Source organism: Trachypithecus francoisi, unplaced genomic scaffold, assembly GCF_009764315.1.
Source record: "Trachypithecus francoisi isolate TF-2019V2 unplaced genomic scaffold, Tfra_2.0 Lachesis_group16, whole genome shotgun sequence".
Lineage (NCBI taxonomy): Eukaryota > Metazoa > Chordata > Mammalia > Primates > Cercopithecidae > Trachypithecus > Trachypithecus francoisi.
The window spans coordinates 22,102,685-22,126,145 of NW_022681461.1; the positions used below are offsets into that span (position 1 = coordinate 22,102,685).

The 23,461-nt window shown below is 40.4% G+C and overlaps 1 pseudogene; it reads left to right on the forward strand.

Moving 5' to 3' along the window:
- Positions 1-13,344: 13,344 nt before the first annotated feature.
- LOC117099223 lies at positions 13,345-19,846 on the forward strand (annotated as a pseudogene).
- The last annotated feature ends 3,615 nt before the right edge of the window (positions 19,847-23,461 follow it).

The window sequence follows — 23,461 nt, forward strand, 5'->3', positions numbered from 1 at the left end:
CTGTCTCAAAAAAAAAAAAAAAAAACAGAAAGAAAGAACATGGATTTCAGAGGTAATTTCGAGTCTTTCTAATTCCAACCCATCTCTCATCCCAAGCAGCTAACTAGCTAATTGCCTGATTTTCTCACTTCTCAACTAGTTTTCCTGGTGTTCTAGGAGAAAGTCCTGGTCAGACTTGGACAGCCACCCCAAAGATGCTCCATCTGCTCCCATCACCCTTACAGGGGAAGCGGCTAGTGCTGTCACCCAGAGCAGGGCAGCCAGCTCTGCAGGGAAGCCAGGGGACAGATGGAATGATCAGAGAGTCCTGGTCCCAACAACTTTCTCTTCCCTAGTATCAGAGAGGCTTCCCGCAGTGGTTTCCAATCAGGGGTGTGATTTTCTTTTTCTTTCCCCTTCAAAATGCTTTAATTTTTTCATACCGTATTTAATATTTCATTGTTTCATGTGGATGAAAGGAGAAAAGCTTGTTCTGAAAAATATATAACTCCTCTTTCAACAGAAGAGATCCATCCCAGAGCAGGGTTCTCAGCCAGTGCTGCCAACTTCAAAAATAAATGGTTCTGATATCTTCAGAAACCACATTTTCATATTTGTTCTCTGAAGAGTGGAGAGTACTTTTTAATAAAGCTCTAGTTGTGATAAATGGTTGGCTCAAAAATAGCAGGCAAAGGCTCAGCCAGTGCAGTGGCCTAGGAACCATCACAGTGAGTAATTTGCCTATATAAACAGGAGCGCCAAGGAAGTCTTTTGTAAGACTCAACTCTTTTTGGCTGGGTGACTCCATTTTCCGTTATGGTCTGATCTCACCGAAGGTGATTTGCTTGCAATTCAGACTGGCCGACTCTGGTACAAACATACCCGATCTAACATCAAATCTAAATCAGAAGAGCAGATATTCATCTTCCCCATCATATTAACAATATTTTTAAAACACAGTGTCAACCTAGCTTGCACATGTTTATTTGTAACAAGGCTTAGGGCTTGGAAAACCTTTTGGTTTAATTTCTTACACACAGTGACTGGATATAAATTAATTTTTAAGACAAATAGAAGCATACATGTTTAAAATCAAAAGCAATCTCTTGCTGCAATAAATGGGGCCTCTAAATGTTATCTCAAGCAAAGAAGAGCTAGGAGAAGTTGGCTACAAAGAAAAAAACAGCAAATGTCTTCATCTTACCTCTCTGAGCTCCCAAGACCTTCAATCCAGCTCTCCACCATAGGTGGCTGGAGGCAGGTGGTCTCACAAAGGGCTCTTAGGTAAGTACTAATCATTGACCTAAGTGCTGCTTGAGCCTTCTGAATCACAGGTGAAGTCCTTTAGAATACTGCTTCATGTGGGAGAGAAGTGTTTTTATAGACTGTGAATTGATTAAGGGGAAAAAGGCCATGTGACCAAGCTAGAGCATGCCTGATAACAGGTGCTATTTGGGCAGACAGAGAGAAGGTGGAAGTGTGTTGCTTTTCCTTTTATAGGCACTGTTGAGAGAGTGCTGAGCTCTTTTCCAGCTAGAGGACATGATGTACAGAAGAATACGGAAGAAGGGGCCTAGTCCACACCTCTCCACTCCTCTTGCCCGCTACACATTAATTAGTTGGAACTCTGTGCCTTGGGGATCAAATCTCATTAGCTTGCAAAATGTGGAAGATCATTCTCAGTCCCTAGCTCTAAAGAAGGAGGATGTGGTGGATGTTTTCTTTCTGCTTTCCAGGCGTACTCTCTGCCTGCTCTTCCCTGCCTTGTATCCGGGGAGATGAAACTGTTATGAATTGTATCAGTGGGCTCCCTTGCCCTCTGGCTTCCGGGCGGTCTCAGTTAATGGGAAGCATCAGCAGGAGACAAAGGAAGACAGAAGATAAGTGAGATTGAGGTATTGATTCCCTGAGCCCTTCCCTGTTGGGTCACTGCAGGTTGGCCACCTCCTTCAACCCATAGCGCAGCTCCTGTTTAATCCATCTTGTAGGGGTAGGTATCAGCCTTAGAAAGGACACTTTCTGACCCTCCCACTGTGACCAGACAGGAGGAAGCAAAGTTACATGTGATGTAGTTGTGGGTAAGTGTCAGGAAATTCAGAGAGCTCACATGATAGCATTATTTCATTCCACTAAAGAAGGAGGCAGATGCATTCTTGATACACAGGAGAAGGAGATAGTAGAGGTGAGGGTTGAAGGATATGGGAAAAATTGGAGAGTTGACTCAGGCATAGTATGATTGAAGGCATCTTTAAAGACTGCATAAAATTAGAAAACATGATTTTGTATGGTGTCAAGCTCCATGGGTAGCCTTCAGAGCCATGGAAGTGGGAGCAGAAAAGGCAAACATTCAGAGAATTGTAAAGTTAGGAATTCATCAGGCAGAGGGGATGGGAAAAAAAGACACTGAGGGCTTGAAGACTTTAGCAAGAAAGAGACTCCAAAAATTTGCCTCAGTGTCATGATGGGAAAGAAGATGATGTCGAGATGACACCTGAAGGAACTAGGGAGTGGAGATCACAAAGAGACTGAAGAGCAGATGTGGTGAGAATAACAGATAGAGAGAAGGGGACAAATATGGAACTGTGACCAAGAAGTGTGAGGTTTGGATGGAGGGAAGCAGTTCCCCATGAGGACAAGTTCTAGGCTATGATCACAGAAATGGAGTGGAAGTCATTAAAGTTCAAAAGGTCAAAACTGGAAAGTGTTTTTCATCCAGAATGATAACAGATCAGAATGACTGAGGCCTAATCTTCAGTAGCTTGGAACAAATGAAGGGTAGGTGGTTGATGACAATGAGGGTCGAAGGTGGATGATATGAACTTCAAAGGAACTTGTCTTTTGGGCATAAGCAGGTGGGGTAATGGTCTAAAAGCAATACCAGGGAGCCGGAGGGTGCCCACTCTACCCCCTGACTCTAAAATATGTGGAGATTGGTCAGCTGCCTCTCAATAAAGCTTCCAGGAAAGCAGCACTCACGGGAGGACCAGGTTTCAGCACAGACAAGAGATGAAAGAAATATTTAATGATGAGGTCAAGGAAGTGAAAAAAGCCACTTGTCACGGATCAAGGGTGCAATGGAATAAATTAGGATAAGGAAATTAGGGAGAAGTTGAGTTGAAAGACAGATGACCAGAACAGCATACTTTTTAGCCAGTGGCCTTTGTAGAGGTGTTAAACAATGATGGATTTGGTTAGCCTTGTGTGATCCAAATGGACTCAGTAGAGCAGTATCCTGGAAGAAGGCTAGGGGAAAGGAACACACCCAGTTCTCTCTGGGAGAAGTTAGATCAGACTACAGGATCGATTGATCATGGAGGAATTTCTCATCCAGTGAGCAGGCTGGGTGAGGATTAATTAATCTGTTGAATACTTACCACAGTGGTTCTCAAACTTTTTGGTCACAGAACCCCCTTTATAGTCTTGAAAACTATGGAGGCTTCCAAAGAGTTTTTGTTTGTGTGGAATATATCTTTATATTTGCCATATTAGAAATTAAAAATAAAAAAGTTTTAAAATATTGATTTATTGTGTTATCATAAAATAGTAACAACCCCATTTCCTATTAACATAACTATCGTTTTGTAATAAAAATTAAGTTTTTGAAAATATTTGCTTCAATGGGAAATTATGCATTGTTTAGAGGACATTCCTTCTGGGTTACCAATGTCTAGTCTTTCTTCAAGCTGTTTTATAACTGTAAATTGTAGATGGCTGTTAGACATGCAAATGCTGTCTAATAAAGATTGGAAAACCCTCTTTGCGCCTATTTACAATTTATTTTAATCTACTTTTACTCCATATAAATTTGAGTTTAGCTTCTTATTTGAACTGTTTGTAATATCTGCCTAATTCCCTCATTGATTAATGAGTGGAATAAAGTCATTAGCCCATGTTTATTTTTACATCTGTACAGGAGTCATGATTTTACTTTTCTTTTGAAAATTGTCTTCTAACAAGTTGTATTTTCTAAAACAAAAAAGTTAATGAGAAGAGTGGAGTTGTTTTGTACTTTTGCAAATCTTTTTAATGTCTGGCATAAAAGAAGACAGCTGGTTTCTCATATCTGCTGCTACAGTCAATCTGCTGTAGATATGTTGTTTTAGTTGAAGTATATGAAGAAAATCTGGCCTCTCGCACATACGTATTTGGAAAAGGGAGTAGAATTTTAATAGCCTTTTGAGATAATTGTGGATATTATTCTTTAATACTGCATCAAAACTTGCCAAGTTGTGTTCTTTTTAAAAGGTTAGTTGCAATGTCAAATCTGCAACCACTTCGATGAATTTTAACTGGACCATCTTCTACTCTGAAAGGAATTGTTACCCACGCATGATTTTCTAACATCATGCATTGGTCACTTACTTCCAAATATTGGCACACTTCATTATATAACAGAAAAAAACATATTGTTAACATCACCATCAATTTCATTTTAAGAGGCCTTAAATATTAGGAGTCTGTCAAACTTACAGGTGGATGTGTTTCTAAAATGCCAATTTCCACTTGAAAGCTTGAATTTTATCATTGGCAACAAACACAGTGAGTTGTTTTCCTTGAAGTGACAGGCTCACTCACTCATTCTTAAGAAATATTTGCCAAATATTTAAGTCTAAATAACCATTATTTGCTTATCAGTCATTCAAGTAAAAATGGCATTTCACAAAAAGTGGCTGATCTAGGTTATAACTCAAATGAGTTCCTTTCCTCAAGATAACCACTATACTTCAATATGCAGCATAATTATTTGATGTGTACTTCTCATTTTGCTACAGACTATTAAAAAGACTTACTACACTCAAGGGTTGAGATTTAAAATTAATAATGTTTACTGTTTCACCAGGGATACTCTCAAGTGAAACTGACATTTTCTTTTACAGTGAGTGGATGGCAATGAAAAATCCAACTACTACTAGCTTAGTAGCCCTGCCTTGATTGATGATAAGGTGCCAAGTTTTATCCAGAATTGCTTTTGCATCATCAGTGCAAATTTCAATATGGCGAAAAGATTAATAATGTTTTGATACCATTTTGAAAGTACTTTTGCGTTTGCAGACCCCTTAAGGGGGTCTTAAGGACTTCCCCAGCATCCACAAACCTCTTTGAAAATGATGGTCTAACAGAGTCTCTTGCAGATCTCCTTTACTAGAGGAACTTGTACCTCTAAAGTGACTTTTTGGCTGGTGTGTGAGCTACTCTGGGATGAGTTCATCTCTCTTTCTCTGGGGCTTGGCATAAGTAAGTTAGCAATGAAAGTTTGTTAGAAGTTCACCAGAGTGGGGCTGAAAAGACAGAGGGGTCAACTCCACCCAAGGAATCAGAAAAGGTTTAAATAAGATGACATTAAAATGAATTTTGAAGGGAGGAAAGGAGTTTGACAAGTGAAAATGTCAGAGAAGAGCATTGTGGGTAGAAGGAACATAATACATTCATAAGACTTTTGCCATATTTCGTTAATTTGCCAGATGAAGACACCCATTATGCTGATGGACATGTAAGCCTTGTATTGTTATACACATTTAGGTTAGAGAGAGATTTAAGAACCATCAAAATACTGACATTAGTTAGAATCATGGCAGTGGATGTGATCCCATATGAAAAGTATGTAGAGTGAGGGACAGTGAGGGTAGGGGGATGAAATCTTTCAAAAATCTCTTCTTTAAAAGTGGAAAGAGGAAAATATAACAGCAAAGGAATCGTTTGAAAAAGACCTGTCAGAAATTGGATTTGGGATTCAGCAGACAGTAGAATCCTGGAATCAAAGGAAGAAAGAGTTTAAGGAAGAAAATGGCATTCCAAAGTGTCAAGAAGCTCAGGGACATCAATATTGAAAACTGCCTATTAAGAGTTGGTAATGATGAAATGATTGGCAGTCTTTGCTTGGACAGCTTAATGTGAGCAACGAGGTCCGTCAGAAATCACATAACATGAAGTGAAGAGTGTGTTCAAGGATGATAAGGGGGTTGGGAGGAAAGACTGTTAATGGCCCTTAAGAAACTTGGCTATAAAGAGAAGGTCAGAGTAGAAGAAGAATATCGTTTTAGAGGAGTTTTTTCTTTTTTAACGTAGGAGGTATGTGTATATTTATAGCCTATGAGAAATGATCTATAATAAAGAAGACAATGAAATTAAAGAAAAGAGGAACTAATAATGAATGGGTTTTGAAGGAAGAAAGAGGAGAGCCTCCAAAACATAGTAAAAAGGGTGGGCATGGTGCCTCACGCCTGTAATCCTAGCACTTTGGGAGGCTGAGGCAGGCAGATCACTTGAGGTCAAGAGTTCGAGACCAGCCTGGCCAATATGGTGAAACCCTTTGTCTACTAAAAATATGAAAATTAGCAATGTGTGATGGCACACACCTATAATCCCAGCTACTCAGGAGATTGAGGCAGGAGAATTGCTTGAACCCAGGAGGCAGTTTGCCATGAGCCAAGATCACACTACTGCACTCCAGCCTGGGTGACAGAGCAAGACTCCATCTCAAAAAAAACCAAAAAAGCAAAATAAAACCAAACAAAATGCTGGAAGGGATACCTCTTCTCTGAGACTGGGGACAAACACAGAAACAGATAGTTAAGTTTACATCTGTAGAGCAAGAGAGTTGAGTATTTTCACACCTAGTAACCTCTATTCTCTTTATAAAATAGAAAGCAAGTTGTCTCTTTGCAGTGAGGTTAGTGGAACACAGGAAGTATCCTAACCTGGATTGCTGAGAATTCCTCCTCACCCACCCTCACACACACACACAATGAAGTACTAGAAAATTAGTGCTTTATCGTTGTGTTTGAGGGGGAAGGAGAAGGAATTCCCACAATTCCAAGAAAGCAGAAGAGAGAAAAAAGGGAAGCAAGACAGGGAATCATGTCCAAGAGTAGTCCAAGAACAGGGACGAGAAGACACGTTACTGAGATAATTGTGTTTGTTATCAAGTGTAACTGATTATGTGACATCAGAGGTCCATCTGCAGAAGGCTGTGTGAAATACTGCAGGACCATCTGGGAAGGGAGAGAGAATGAAGAGAAAATCATTTTTCTAGCAGCTCCTATCTCCACTGGTTAATGGTTTGTCCCAAAGAGTGTCCACTTCCCCACACTACGAGTTTGCTAATACCTCAGTGCCTAGCAGGTTCCCAGGGAAGCCCCAGGGTGGGAGGTGAGCTACTGAGTCCACGCGAAAACGGTGGGTGAAACTACGAGCAAATGCTTGCAGTGGTGGCTGGGGCAAAGCTGAGGAACCATGAGAGAGGGCAAGCCAAGAGGTTCTGGCATGATGTGTAAGAGGTGTCTGAAACAAAAAGTTAATTAGAAAATAATAGTGAAGACTTCAAAAGTCAACTGCCCATTCTAAAAATGAGCAGCACTGATGCATATTAGATTACATTCATTCATATTGGCAATAATTTGAAAGACTAGGTTATTTTCTCCAGCATTATCAAGTAGTCCAGATATAAGAATGATGTAATTGTATTGTAGGGTTTAGAGTGGAGATTTCTTGGACAGGATTAGAAGGTAATAGGAGATGATATTGTAAGTGAGAAATGAAATGACCCTTCATAAAAATTTGAAGAAGGTAAAGAAGGAATCATGTCCAAGAGTAGTCCAATAATGTCAGAGAAATGGATTGGAAGTCCTAATATATTTGAAATCTGGTTTAGTGGGATTGAAAGGATATGAAATGGAGGTTATAGAACAGCTCATTGGAATTTACTATTTTGGAAGTAAACACTTTGGTGAATTGACAAGAGCCATTCTTGAATTATAGGGATGAATTCATAAAGCAGAATCAGAATGAAAATCCCTGACTTTAAATCAAGGATGTTGGATATTAACCACATGGAAGTCTCTCAGGATGATAGTAAGAGATGAGGAAGTGAAGTGAAGCACGATGCCAGAATTATCAGGAAATGTAGGAAATTGAACTTGAGGTTGGTAGATCCAGTGACAAGAAGGTAACATTCAATAATTCTATTGTGTAGCAGTGCTGAGTATCAACAGTGTGCAGGGCACCACACGAGGTGGTGGGAACATGGATAAGTGGAGAGTCCTCATAATCTCATAGGGAGACAAACAGGGAAAACCAATACTGTGCTACAACAAGTTTTGTGTTTTAACGAAGTTATATACATCATGCTAAGGAAGTCATAGTAGCTGAGTCTTGAAGCTAAGTCTTGAAGATTGAGAGTTTTGCAGGTGAAGAAAGGAGGAAAGGGAATTCAAAGCAGAGGGAAAGACATAGTCAATGCCACTGAGAAGCAGATTCAGCAGAAAAAGACCAATAATTATTGATGAACGTGATTATTTTGACAACTTTAAAAATATAATGGATTATGTGTTAACGGTTTAGAAATTTGTCCAAGTTTAAAATTTTTGTTGCACTGTATACATCTACCTATCAATATGTAATTTAATTATAAAAGTAATTCACACCCTCCATCTGTTGGTTGTCTTGGCATTCACATTTTTTAGCTCTCTGGAGCTCTGAAGAAGGATTACAGAAGTCAGTTCCAGGTCATCCATCTGGTCTCAAACCCCAAAGGGTGTGATAGGAGATAACAGGTCTCTTCAGGACAAGGACTGGGTGCTCTGGTCTGGGATTAATAAACTATAAACATTCACTCTAGAGTACTGAAGACAAGCAAAAGAAAGTTGTAAATGAAAATCAGGGTATTATCTTTAGAAGTGTCTGCTTATTTTAAATGGTATACGTACACTGGTCATTTTCCCTTTCTTTCCCTACTTTTGGAGGAAGATAAACTCATTTTATTTTTATGGCGTTGGCTGCACTTCCAGTTTTTAGAGAAGCAACAAAAATGGGAAATGGCCTCATAAACTGTCATTACGGCATGTACAAGCCCTTTAAAATGGCCCTGTGAATAAGTGATCAAATAGTGAGGACCTTGAGACATTTCCCTGCCTATAATGCTCACTAGCTGATGTGCTACCAATATCATTCTCTTACATTCAGTTTTAGATCAAATAGTGAAGACAGCACAGGATAGTGATGAAGTTCAGTAGGCTTGGGTTAAGGGTTAAAGTCATGAGCTAGGTACTGGCTGCAGGACTAAGCTAAGAACTGGCTACAGGCAGGTCTTTGTCATCCCAGAAATTCAGTTTCCTCATCTGCAAATCAGACCTAGGCTTAGCTTTGATGGGGTGGATCCGAGCTCCCCGAGATCAAAAGCCTCAGCCGGCAGGAGTGCCCTTACAGAGCGTTGATGCATGCTGGTGGAGTGCTTCCTGGAGCTATAAATGGTCCTCTATGGACCCTCCCAACTGTCCCCTGTCTATGATGTCCCTGATTCTGGGTCCTCTTGCTTACCTGCCACATGACCTACCTGTGTTCCTCCATCTCCTCCACCTAAGAGGCTTCAGAGCCTTTATGAGATTTTCAAAGGGACCTGTGATCCAGAAAGGGTAGGGAAAACACACCCTTCTGGCTCCTCAACAAAAACACAGCCAGTTTCCAACTGCAAGGCACGGGAATAGGCAGGTGAGAAAGCAAGCTTTTCCATCAGTGAAGTTAAAAAGTAGAAGTTGAGGAGTCTCGTTCATTACATTTCACCATCTACAGAAGCAAATGTACTATCTCCCAGAAGGTTGTCAAGTTGTTTTCTTACTAAATAACACTCTGTCTCTCAGTACATTTTTCTGAATTTAAGCAAAGCCCTGGCAATAATATTTTGTAATCCAAAATATATTCACACATTATATCTCATATCATTGGTTTTAAGGATCTAATTGCTAAAGGATTCAAGTTCTCATCACAGAGAGGTAAAGGAAAATTAAATGATTCACAGAATTCTCTCCAGGGACATATGTTTCAAACATTTCTCAGTAATATTTCACTTCAGGTAAGTAACTTACATTCTTTACACCTCAGCTTTCATTATCTATGAAATAAAAAGTTTGGACCAGAAGAGTGCTTTTCAAAATGTGGCTATGAAACTCTCTGAGCAGAATCGTCAAAAATTTCTATTTTAATTGCAAATTTTTCAGATGAACCTCAAAAACATCATACTGAGGGAGAAAAGTTAAACACAAAAGGCTATATATATACTACAAGATTACATTCATACGAAATTCCCCAAACAGCAAAATTACAAGGCTGGAAATCAAACAGGTGATTGCCTGGGGGTTATAAGCGTGGGAGGGAAAGGAGATGGATTGTAAAGGGGTATGAAAAACTTTGTAGGGTGATGTAACTGTTTTATATCTTGATTGTGATGGAGATTACATGTCTGCATATAATTATCAAAATTTGCCAAGCTGTACACCTCAAGGGAGTGAATTTTGCTGTATTTAAATTATAAAGCAGCCAAAGCTTTGCAAATTCCTGGGCCTTATCAGAATCTGAATTTTTAACAAGCTCCCTCAACGGATGTTTTATTCACTAAAATTTGGGAACTACTGAATTTAATAATTTATTAATCTCTTACAAATTTAGAATTCCATAAAACTCCACATTGGGTGACAGTGGCAGTGTTACTTGATGTCATAGATAGATGACAAAGGATATTTTTAGCTATCATGCAGACTATAAAATATATGGAAAACTAAGAACTCTAGAAGTTAAAAAAAATTCTTTTTAAGGTTGGCAAACTTCTATCAAGGGAACAGATTTAGAAGAAGATTAGGAAGAAGGACTTAGCTTGTGGGATAGGAGAACTTCTGGGGCTGGTTATGTTACCTAGTCCATGCTTGAACAGAGTTCCTTTGCCTCTGGCTACATGTACTCATTCTTGAAATTCAGAAGAATGCAGGTTTGGAGAGCAAGATGAGCCAAAAACAGTTGCTACTATTTTTTTTTCTTTCTGTCCCTACAAGCATCTTTCTCATTCCTGTTAGTCTGAGTTTTTTGGGGTTTTTTTCCTTTCATTTATTTATTTATTTTTTATTTTGAGACAGCATCTTGCTCTGTCACCCAGGCTGGAGTGCAGCGGCGCAGTCTTGGCTCACTGTAGCCTCCGCCTCCTGGGTTCAAGTAATTCTCCTGCCTCAGCCTCCTGAGTAGCTGGGATTACAGGTGCGCCCCACCACGACCTGTCTAATTTTTGTATTTTTAGTAGAGAAATGGTTTCACCATATTGACCACACTGGTCTGGAACTCCCAACCTAAGATGATCTGCCTGCCTCAGCCTCCCAAAGTGCTGGGATTACAGGCATGAGCCACTATGCCCAGCCTGAGTTTTAAATAATTTTAGTAAGCTAATGAATCCTTTTCCAAATCTCTCAGGCCTATCATATTGTTAGAGATATAAAACACAATGAGCTGTCCGAAGTTCCCTGGAACACTGCTAATTATCCTCAGAAGAGCTGAGCCCAGAAAGGCCTGGAATTCTAGCTCTTCTGCCATGCATGTGGATTATGACATCATCCAAGTTAATTGATTGCATTCCTATCCACCTTTCTGTTTGGGACCATGTATTATTCAGAATATTTTTTTGTTGTTGATACCAAACAAGAAGTGCTCATCCTCTGGAGCAGTGCCCTGGTGTCTGAGATCATGTTATTGATGGCTAAGTGCTGTCAGTTACCAGGGAGGTACCAGGAGCTGCCAGTGGTTGCCTGGAAATGGCCTTAAAGTGGGCAGAGGAGGCTATGAGAAGATCCAAACACCAAAGAGGATTTCAACACTTGGAGTATAATAAATGAACAATTCTTCAACAAATACTATAGATAGAAAGAGTCATGCAGTAAGGCCAAAAGGGGAAGCAATAAGCTAAGAATGACCAGGCTCAAATACAGAAACCTAACCCAGGCCACTTTGGCCAGCCAAGGAAAAATGCTTCACAGATTCGCTCTCTCCTCCGCCTTCTTTTGCTGCATAACTGCTTGCTTTTGTCCTTACTTCCCCATTCCTCTCTCCCTGCCTTCTCCCCTTTCTTCCTTGATTTGACATTTAAAGGAATACCTCTTCAAAACAGGTCCAAAACGGGACTGGAGAAATGCAACGAATATGAAAGTCACAGTTCTTATGGAGAAGCTCATAAGCTGGCAGGAGAGCTCAACAGATGAACAATGACAATTAAACATAAAAAATGCTTTAGTGAAACCAAGTGCCACAGGAGCCCCAGGAGCAAGCACCTAGCTCTTCCTAGGGAAGCTTTCTTACCTTATATCAGTAGTTCTCATAAAGCGGAGATTTTTGCCTCCCAGTAGACATTTGGCAATATCTCAAGGCGTGTATGAAACAAAGACAAGATAGACATAGAAAGAAAACCTTCGGATAGTAATATAGCTCTAACACTTGTAGAAGGAGAGAGAGGAGGAAGAAGGCTGAGTCCCAGACTGCAATGCTGCTCTGTAAAAGTCTTGGTCAGCCTGAAGAGGAATCCTTGAGTAAGGATTGCCCATTATCGGAGTCATATGTTGGGCAGAAATGGCCTGTCCCAAGGATCCCAGCATGCTCAGTCACTGGCCCAGAGCTTCTGGAAAAGACAACAGTCTTGGCACGCATGAGTGGTGGATATGGAGATGTGGCCACAGAAGCAGTCAGCTAACAATGCTCCTCTCAGCAGGGTCTCTGTAGGTGGGAGATTGCTTGGTGCACCCCCATGGCCACCACAAATAGACTGTGAGTTTGTTGCTAAGAAAGAATTGTTAAAGGCCTCCATCTTTACTCCAAAAAGCTAGGCTGTATATCTGCCCTGATGAAGGAGGATGTGTAACACCTGCAAATCTTCCAAAAGCCTTTTTGTTGATAGAGCTACTGCTCTGATGTTTTGTTATTTGTCTATACAATAACGGAAGAAAGGCTTTTCCTCTTCTGCTGCAAATTAAGGGAAGAAAATTTGTGATTATATGCCACTTTGAGACACAATTTCTGTCCCTGGAATGTTCATAAAAGGGATCAAAGCATGCACACGTGTACACAGCCACACACAGACACCAACACCCATCCACCCATACATGTGTTTTTCTAAAACGATTACCTATTGCCTCCACGGGGCATTGATTACAGTTTGCTGAAACTACCTTTCTGTGCACAGGCCATAGACAAAGGATCAGCTTGAACTCCGGGTGCAGGATCTTTTGGATGTTTGAAGAATACTTTCTTGGTAGATAATGGAAAGCATCACAGGAAATATCTGATATTTTGTGTCATTTTATTTAGAAGAATACAAGGTGGCAGTGACTCTTTGACTAGCGTCAGTCTATCTTGGTGTCTTGATTTTGGCAGGTCCTAAAACATCACGTCAGGGGAGCCATCTGCCTTTTGTGCTTGCTCCTTACGAAGAAAACACGGTTCTTCTATTATGTTGTTGATTGCACTGGAGCCTAGTGAGTTCCTCAGGAAATAACATGCACATACTCAAAACAGAAATCTGTGGTCCCAGCAACCAGCTAGAGCATGCTGTCCATGGAATGAATGCAATCAGCCCTCTCGGTTACAAAGAAGAACCCTCATTGTCAACAGCTGGCATTTGAACACGTTCGCTGTTTAACAATTAAGGAGTCATGCCAGCGTTGTGGATTTAAGAACAAGATGTGGAATAGTATACAATCCTACGTGGAATTTCTCAAAACCCCACTGCCAAGAGTAACTCCTTTGAAATAGAAAAGAGACAGGAAAATAAAGAACGAAAGATACTGTTTTAACTCACTTCCCATCTTTGTATGTGTGTGTGTGTGACATTTTGAGGAAAGTAATTCCAGAATTAAACCTTACAGTGAAAGTGCTTTAGTTGACACCCAGTTTCAGGAAACTAGAAAAGGACAGAATACATTTCGCCAGCAACCTCATGGCATTTATAAACTCTCATCACATTAATTCATAAAATCCCCGTATCGAATGACCCCCGTATCAGGCACTGTGCCTTTGGGGAACATCACACAGGAGGTAGTTTATAGGAAAAAATTCTAAGTTTCCAGTTCTCATATATCAGACATAGCCAGAAAGCTGAGGAAGCAGGGGCTTCTTATATTGTTATTTTTCCAGAGGATTCGATGTATTTTATCTAGAAATGATTTTTGGGAAAAGGACAAGCTACTGCACTAGGCCTCATCAATGTCAGAAGAGTTATCATACACAAACAATAATGACTTTAAAAAGTGATTATGAACTAGTTCATTTCTCAATGCAGCACACACTACAGTAATAATCCAAATTGCCTGTGACTTATGAGTATATTTGGCAACAACCACTAGTTCCCACTGTAGTGTGAAATTAACACCACAGACTGTAGCTGTGGCATTTATTGAGCACAAGGGAGCTGATTATAGCCTCATAAATTCAAAGGCAACCTCTGCTATTACTTAATTAGAATCAGTATCTATGCATAAATTACAGTAGCAATAACTAGTACTGTTACAGTTAAAGATTTGTCAGCTTCCTTATTATATAACAACCCCTTATTTTTCCGCATAAACCTATAATTTAGGGAGGTTATAAGTTGTCTGTAAAAGTTGTTCAGAGGGGAAAATTGGCACATGGTATCTTGGAGGCCCGTAATGTTTTGTTTCTAAGTAAACTTTTAAAATATTAATCTTGGGCTGTTGCTTTTTTCTTCTTCTTCTTAATATCACTAAATCCCTAATCCACCCCCAGAAAAAATTGTTTTGGCTACACATGCATGTTTTTAGAGTATAAAACTTCATTTTAACACAAGTGTCGTCTTAGTACTTTTTCTTTGGGGATCCTTTTTATTTTTAAAATTATAATAAAATAAACTTTACACACACACAGGCACACACACTTAATGAACATGGACTATGTTCCTCCAATTTAAGTTGTATTCTCTGCTAATGTGTATAATACACTCACACAGTTGAAATCAGTAGGTACACTTTCTTTGGGGTCCAGTTTTTTAATCTTTTGGCTTAACATTTTCTTGTATACACATGGGCCTCATCGACACAGCCCACATATGGCTTAGTATTCTATCAGATTCATCTTCTAAAATGTATCAGAAAAACAAAATCATCAGAGTCAAATGATAGCCTTGCATAATGCAAAGATATACTCCAGACAAAAAGGTAAGTTTTAGCAACAGGAAGAGACAAATGTGATAAATCATCAGGAATAGTTGATCAGGAATGTGGAACAGGCTCATGAAATAAAATGAATTCATTAATATGTTGGCACTATACTGTGTTTTTAAATATCATTTGGATAAATTCACTGTTTTTCAACTAGATGTTTTTCTGCTGTATAGATGCTACCTGATTCATTTACAAAGTTAGAGCCACACTGTTTACAAAATGAGAAACTGCATACAAAGAAGGAGGATAACTTGCTTTTTGCTTTCAGTGACACACAATAATCTTTATTCTCAAAATAGATATAGTTTACCCTTCAGCAACACAATATTTCTAAAAAAAATCACACTTTCACATTTGTCTCTGTATAATTGTTTTAAAACATATCAAACCGATAATTTGAAATACAGTCTATATTATTGCTAATATTAAATAACTACCATTGTTACTATTATTAGACATTCCAAAAAGTGCTTTTCCAGCCTGCCTTTCCTTGATCGTTGTTGGGGTGTAGGTATCTGAATGGTAGGAACATAAAGTAAACAAATTTTTTTCTCCACACCCAGAAATAATTGTTATTTATTCCGGGCAAGTGAAAACATAAACAACTATTGTCAAGCCTGCACTGGACTGTCATCAAGCACGGATTGTACAGACTTTTTAAAAAATAAACTTTAGGGGCAGATTTTAACAAAGATTCAACAATAAATATCACACTCAGTCTGTTTTGTTATACCAAGGGTTTCCCTGACCCTAGCTTAAGAGCAGGCTGAGCCATCTACAGATCACACAGATAACAATCAGCAGGCATGGGCTTCTGGATATTGTATCACTACACGTTGATGCCTGGACTCATGAATTTGGCTGCCTAAATGACAGAATTGTGTTGGCTCTGTTTATTTCCATCAAACACTTATAAGCTGTTATAATGACGAGAGGGGAAAAATATTGCTGGACAATGGCAGCTGTAATAAGTGCACGGGTATAAAATACAAAGAAATTACTGTAGACAAGCTCAATTTATCCAGAGGGAGAGCAGAAAATGAACTTTTGCCTGCATGGAATAATTTCTGGGCTTCTGATATGATTCTGCAAGCTAAAAAGAAGGCAAAGAGCTTTCTTATTTTATATTTTAGGTTAGAAGTCATTACATTAGACACTGAAGCACAATTGCAATGCTGAGAGGAGTGCATTTTAAGAAATTTAGATCATTGTACATTTTGGAAGGAAAACTAGAAGGTTAGATTTAGTTCAACTTTTGAGTCAGTAAAATAATTACAAGCATTTTGTTTGTAATAATGGCGAATGTTGGGGTGTATGTCAACATAAACTTACATCCACAGCATTGCCTCCTTTTAATTCTTCCTTCCCAAATCTGCTGGTGGTGCTGGGATGTGTGTAACAATGCAAATGGCAGAGGCCTAGAGAAGATGAGAAAACTGAACTCAATGGCAGCGGGAGCTGAAAGAGGAGTTTGAGGAGGAGACGTGTAAAGAAAGCAAGACTGGGAAGAGATTCCTCACAGAATAAGACTTTGGAAAAACATAGAAAAGAAGACATCCTCTCAGAAGATTTGTGTGATGTGCTGTGGAACCTCAAGGGACTGCCAGGAAAGATCGCCTCCCTTTTAAGGCTGGTTTTGAGACCTATTTGTATTTCTACGGGGTACAGCAGCAAGCTGAGATGAGCCCTAAGGGCTGCATACAGGCTTATATTTTAGGATGAATAGGTTTGGGATCCTTTTCGTTGTGCATATTTTAGCAGAAAAACATATTAAAAAAGAGTATAACAAGTTCATTTGAGAGTTTCAGTAGAGTTGCTAGATTTAACAAATAAACATAAATGTACAGTTAAATTTGAATTTCAGATAAACAACAAATAATTGTTAGTGTAAATATGCCTAATATTGCATGGGGTACACTTATGCTAAGAAATTTGTTATCTGAAATACAAATTTAGCTGGACAGCCTATATTTTTACCTGCTAAATTTGGCAATTCTATTGTAGGGTGGAGTAAAAGATAGGCAAGGGGGAGAAGGGTGTCTCATGATCATTATCTTCTGTATTTCTGAAGTCAGAACTTAATTTGGCAGTGTTAGTAGTTCTCCCTCTGGTTTTAAAAAATGAGAATTTTTTTTTTTTTTTTAAGCAATGGGGTCTAACTCTGTTGCCCAGGCTAGAGTGCAGTGGCATGACCATAGCTCATTGCATCCTGGAACTCCTGGGCTCAACTGATTCCCCCACTTCAGCCTCCCAAGTAGCTAGAGCTACAGGCTTCCCTAGGCAAGGGGGAGAAGGGTGTCTCATGATCATTATCTTCTGTATTTCTGAAGTCAGAACTTAATTTGGCAGTGTTAGTGGTTCTCCCTCTGGTTTTAAAAAATGAGAATTTTTTTTTTTTTAAGCAATGGGGTCTAACTCTGTTGCCCAGGCTAGAGTGCAGTGGCATGACCATAGCTCATTGCATCCTGGAACTCCTAGGCTCAAGTGATTCCCCTACTTCAGCCTCCCAAGTAGCGGGAGCTACAGGCTTGTGTTACTGTACCCGGCCATAATATTTTTTAGTGAGAAATATGAATGTTTGTTTACTAACAACTAGACACCTGCTAATAACATGTTAATATAAAATGATTAAGACCTGAATACATAAAATTTAGGAGAATAAAAATACATTTCTTCAAAAGGTGATTTAATATAGTTTATCACCAAGAGCCATAAAAGCTCCAAATTGTTTGGACAAACGGAGGCAAGATGGCGCAGTTCCGGGTTCTTCACTGTCACGCTTCCCTCTATTTGTTTTCTCTCTCCTCAATATACCCCTACTTATACCCAAGAGGAAAAGACCAAACTATTACAAGATCCAACAGCCAAACTAGCCGCAGACAATTGGATTTACCTCAATAATAAATTAGTTATTCCTGAAACTCCACACCATTCTAAAAGACATACATAATTCCCTACACATAGGACCCAAAGCTTTATATAACCTCCTAAGCCCCCTCATTCACTGCCCCACGCTCATGAAACACCTAATTATAATCAACCGACAGTGTTCCACATGTCTCAAGTCAAACCCTCAAGGCGCATTGCGCAACCCCCATCCGAGCCATCTTACTATAAATTTCACCCTATCGTGTTGCAGTGCGGCCGGAGCTAAGGCTCTCTGCTTCCTGCACGATCAGACACATTACAATTGTAAGACTTACTGGAAACAAAAGAACCTAGGATGCCCTTATATTTATTGTAAGATCCATTATGCAACCTTGAGACTGAAGAAACCCAGTCTCCGTTCCAGAGTCCTCCTGACTGGGAGAATACCCTTTCTCCTCTCCAGATTCCTCAGAATCCTCCTGAGTGGGAGGACTCTCTGTCTTGTCTCCAGATTCATACGTGTCCTCCTGATGGGGAGGACTTCCAGTCTCCTCTCCAGATTCCTCAGAGTCCTCCTGAGTGGGAGGACCCCCTGTCTCCTCTCCATTTTCCTTATAGGCCTCCTCAGGGGGAGGACTTCCAGTCTTCTCTCCAGAGTCCTGTAAGCATCTGCTCCTCCTCCACTTCATTGAGCCTTCCCCAGAGTTTCTCTGAGAGTCCTCAGAGCCCTCCTGACGGGCCTGCCCAGTCTCCTCTCTATAGTCCTCAGAGCCTTCCTGAGGGGATGGACTCTCAGTCTCCTGTCCAGAGTCCTCAGAGTCCTCCTGAGGAGGAGGATTCCCTGTCTCCTCTCTACATTCCTCAGAGTCCTCTCAGATGGGAGGTCTCCTTGTCTCCTCTCTGCTTTCCTCACAGCCCTCCTCAGGGGGAGGACTCCCAGTCTTCTCTCCAGAGTCCTGTGATTATCTGTTCCTCCTCCACTTCACTGAGTCTTCCCCAGGATTTCCCTGAGAGACCTCAGAGACCCCCTGAGGGTCCTGCTCAGTCTCCTCTCCAGAAACCTCTCAGCTCCTTCTCCTACACTTTAGCGAGTCTTCTGCAGAGTTCCCCTGAGAGTTCTCAAAGTACTTTTGAGGGTTTTCCCCAGTCTCCTCTCCAGATTCCTGTGAGCTCCTCCTCCTCCCCTTTACTGAGTGTTTTCCAGAGTTCCCCTGAGAGTTCTCAAAGTACTTTTGAGGGTTTTCCCCAGTCTCCTCTCCAGATTCCTGTGAGCTCCTCCTCCTCCTCCCCTTTACTGAGTGTTTCCCAGAGTTCTCCTGAGAGTCCTGAGAGTACTCCTGAGGGGCCTGCGCAGCCTCCTCTCTAGAGTTCTGTGAGCTCCTCCTTCTCCTCCACTTCATTGAGTCTTTCCCAGAGTTCCCCTGAGAGTCCTCCTGAGGGGCCTGTCCAGTCTCCTCTCCAGAGTGCTGTGAGCTCCTCCTCCTCCTCCACTTCCTTGAGCGCATTCAGTGAAAAGTCCAGCAGCCCAGTAGATGAAGATACAAGCACCTCAGACACCTTGCTAGAGAGCGAGTCCTTGACAGACAGTGAGTCCTTGATAGAGAGCGAGCTCTTGTTCACTTATACACTGGATGAAAAGGTGGACGAGTTGGTGCGGTTTCTTCTCCTCAAATATCAAGCGCAGCAGCCTGTCACAAAGGCAGAGATGGTGACGAATGTCATCAGCAGGTACAGGGGCTACTTTCCTATGATCTTCAGGAAAGCCCGTGAGTTCATAGAGATTCTTTTTGGCATTTCCCTGAGAGAAGTGGACCCTGACGGCTCCTACATCTTTGTAAACACATTAGAGCTCAGCTGTGAGGGGAGTCTGAGTGATGAGCAGGGCATGCCCTCCGAACCGCCTCCTGATTCTTATTCTGAGTATCATCTTCATGAAGGGCACCTGTGCCTCTGAGGAGGTCATCTGGGATGTGCTGAGTGGAATAGGGGTGCGTGCTGGGAGGGCAGTGGGCCGGACATAGGCGGGTCGGGGGCAGGTCGATAGGCGTGGCTAGGCGGGTTCCGGTTTCTCTCCGTTGGAGGTCGGGTTGCGCCTGCGCAGTCGACCGGTGTCTTTCCCTGGCACGGGAAAGTTGACAGTGAAGAACCCGGAACTGCGCCATCTTGCCTCCGTCTGTCCAAACACAAATGACTTGCTAATTTATATAAAGTAGAAATTCCATGATGTGATTTTGTGTGTTTGCCTAACAATATATCTGCATTTACTGAATTTCTAAATCCACAATACGCTAGAAAAATTGGTTGTCATGTCAACTTTCATGTGCTATACTGAGAGACTTTGTCTTATTTTTTTTTAAAGCCAATTACACAATAAAGTCAAACAAAGTTGATGGCAGACAATGAAGAAACAGATACTTTATAGGTCTTCCAATGTACATGGAGTAATGTTAAGCAACCACAACCAAACATATCCCTTTTGGCACCTTATTACCAAAGATGTGACAGATTGAAAATAAACTATTAAAATATATTGCCTTCGCACTCGTTCAAAAATTATATTGAATTCATATTCATTAAGTGACCACAAAGTACACTCATCTGTTCTATACGGGGTGTGAGTGTCCTTCAGGTAAGGTCACTGATTCTAGGAGCACTTGGTGCATGAAATTTCTGCATATCTAAAATACTTTTTTTCTCATGAGGCTTCAACTTCAACTCACATTAATATTTTTAAATGGATGATAATGTTCATCGTAAGTCAGGGACAAAATCCACCCCCCACCCCCCGCAAATAAAGAAATGCTACCTATATATTCCTGTTGCCAGATATTTCAGGTCAAGTTTTGCTGCCAAACAGTCCAAATACCATTATCTTTTATGAAGATAGTTGTGAACAATAATAATAATAACAATAGGATGAAAATGATGATATCAATAGCAGATATTTACTATTTGGGTCTGCCCAGCGTCCCTTCCCAAACATTCTTTTGGTAATTCTACCTCCTTTCCTTTGGGAACTACTGTTTCTTTCTCCATATGGTTTTAGTGAATGCGTCAGTTACAGTGCACAACACACTCACACACATGCACATACACACGTCTCAGAGACTGGCTCAGTAATGGTCAGATTTGATCATTGCATAATACTTTTAGAAAATTATTCAAAGGGATACTTTTCTAAAGCTCAAATTAGCTTTAGAAAAACCTAAGCTTTGGAAATATATCCCTTTGTGAATGTACATGTCTTCAGAGATATGAGAGACATTTCATAGACATTCAGAGAAAAATATATTTTCTTTCCTCTAATGTTACTAAACTGAGATTAGTCTCTGGTCATGTCCCTGTCCCTTACTTAATAACTCATCTACAGTAGAGATCATAAAGCCAATGGACATTAGGGAAGGAGAGATGACAGACATGCTCAGAGTTCCTGAAGCCTCTGAGGACAGTTCATCTCAACACTCAACTGGGCCCTCTGGCCACAAGAATCAACAAATTTCTCTTCCTCTTAAGCCATTTTAAATATGTACAGATACCTATGGCTACCATTTATCAAGAATTAATTTAGTGCTCAAATTCATATATTGATATGAATTATATATATGTAGAGTTGGGAATTTATATACATATGGTGACTCTTCAGATTGTAAGCAAAGAATAATACCATTATAAAAATTCTCAAAATTCATAACATTGGGTGCAAATCATAAAAAATACAATAATTCTTTTTCTCCTACTGCCTATTCAAAATGTACTCACTTTATAAGTTGTTCTAGCAAATTCCAAGAGAGGATATTGATTGGCTAGATTGGGTCATAGGCAAAAATCAGACCAACACTATGGCCAGAGGGCGTAGAGTATACTGGCCTTCTGGGTCATGTGACCATATCCATTACCAAACCATGGAGAATAAGAATAGGAAAGGAAGAGTTCCTTAAAGGGACATTTAATAGAAAAAGAAAAAGAAAATAAGTGGATCACTACAACAGCATTATTTTGTTTCATCCTCTTATCAGCTCTATGAAGTAATATCTACCTTCGTTTTGTGACTTTAAAAAAAAAAATAGATCTACAAAGGTTCAGTCATTTGCTCAAGTAACTTGGGTAGTAAAGAGAAGCTGGATTTCAAATCCAGGTCGGCCTGATTCCAAAGCACCCTCTCTGTTCTGCTATGATACAGTTGGAAAAGGAAACTGCAGAAGGTGCTAGGCTTAACTGGTACCTGGTTGCCTCTGGTGGTTGCAGTAGGGAATCTCACACATGGCTGCACAAGGGTGTAGAGTGAACACTTGGGAGGAATCTGATCATTAGATTTGGAACTAACCAGTTCCTGTCCAGAAAGCTGACTATATGAAGAAAAGGACTTTAAAGTGTTATCTAATGGGTGTCTTGGTCCATTTGGGCTGCTATAATAAAATATCATAGACTGGGTGGCTTATAAACAACATAAATGTATTTCTCAGTTCTGGAGGCCGGGAAGTCCAAGATCAAGGCAACAGCAGATTCAGTGTCTGGTGAAGGCACGCTTCCTGGCTCATAGAGGGCAACTTCTCATTATATCCTCACATGGTGGAATAAGCAAAGATCTCTCTGGGGCCTATTTTATAAGGGCATTAATCCCATTCATGAAGGCTCCACCATTAGGACCTAATCACCTCCCAAATACCTCAACTCCAAATACCATCACATTAGGAATTAGGTTTCAACATATGAATTTGGGGGAGATGCAAACATTGACTACAGCAAATGGAGACAGCAGGCTTCCTGTAGCCTACTCCATGGATAAGAACAATGGGATAGCAAGGTTAGGTCATCAGATGGACAGTCAAAAAACCATGTCTATGAGGAAAATGCGTGAAGCAAAAGGAGTAGAGTGAATCTGAGCAGCCTCTGAATAATTTTACTGAGAAGGCAAGTGCATCGTGCTTCCTAAGATGATCTTAAAAGGTTATTTCTTTCCTTACTGGTTCCTAGGTGGCTCTAAGCATGCTATTCCTGAGAGTCCGGAGTGATTACTGAGGAGAGATTATCATATTTAACAAGGTATTGAGTCCAGGACCCACCAATCAGAATGTTAAATTTTTAGTTGGCGGAAGCATGAGAGGAACTAATGGAGGTGGTCAGGGCACTGAGGCAAAGAGAGGGGTGGATGGAAGGGATAGATAACGGCTGTTTATTAATTAGTAGGGTAGTATTTCAATATTTTTAACAATCAGTAAGGCCACTATGGATGGTTGACTGATGAACAGACACTCCGGATCCACCCTTTTTGCTTGTGAGAGCCAGGAAGGAGTAACCACTTTTCACTAGAGCCCCCTCTTCCTGCTGCCAGGCTTCTTGGGAGTCTGGTCTACTACAGGTAGCCCGGGGGGAAAGAGCTGATATCCAGACACATACCTATTTCCATGTGGCCAAAGCAGGCTCTTAATGTTTTCTAGTTGTGAAAGCATTTCTCTGATGTTCATTCTCATTAATCTTGATTTTTTTTTCTCTTTTGCTCAGAGTAGCTATCTCTGTATTTCACTAGAGGCTGAAGATGAACAAAAAGCTCACACCAGATGCTCATGCATATTTCTGCATGTGTACTTGAAAGAAAACCCATTCAGAGGAAGTAGTTTCTGCCAGCCCAAGTTGTA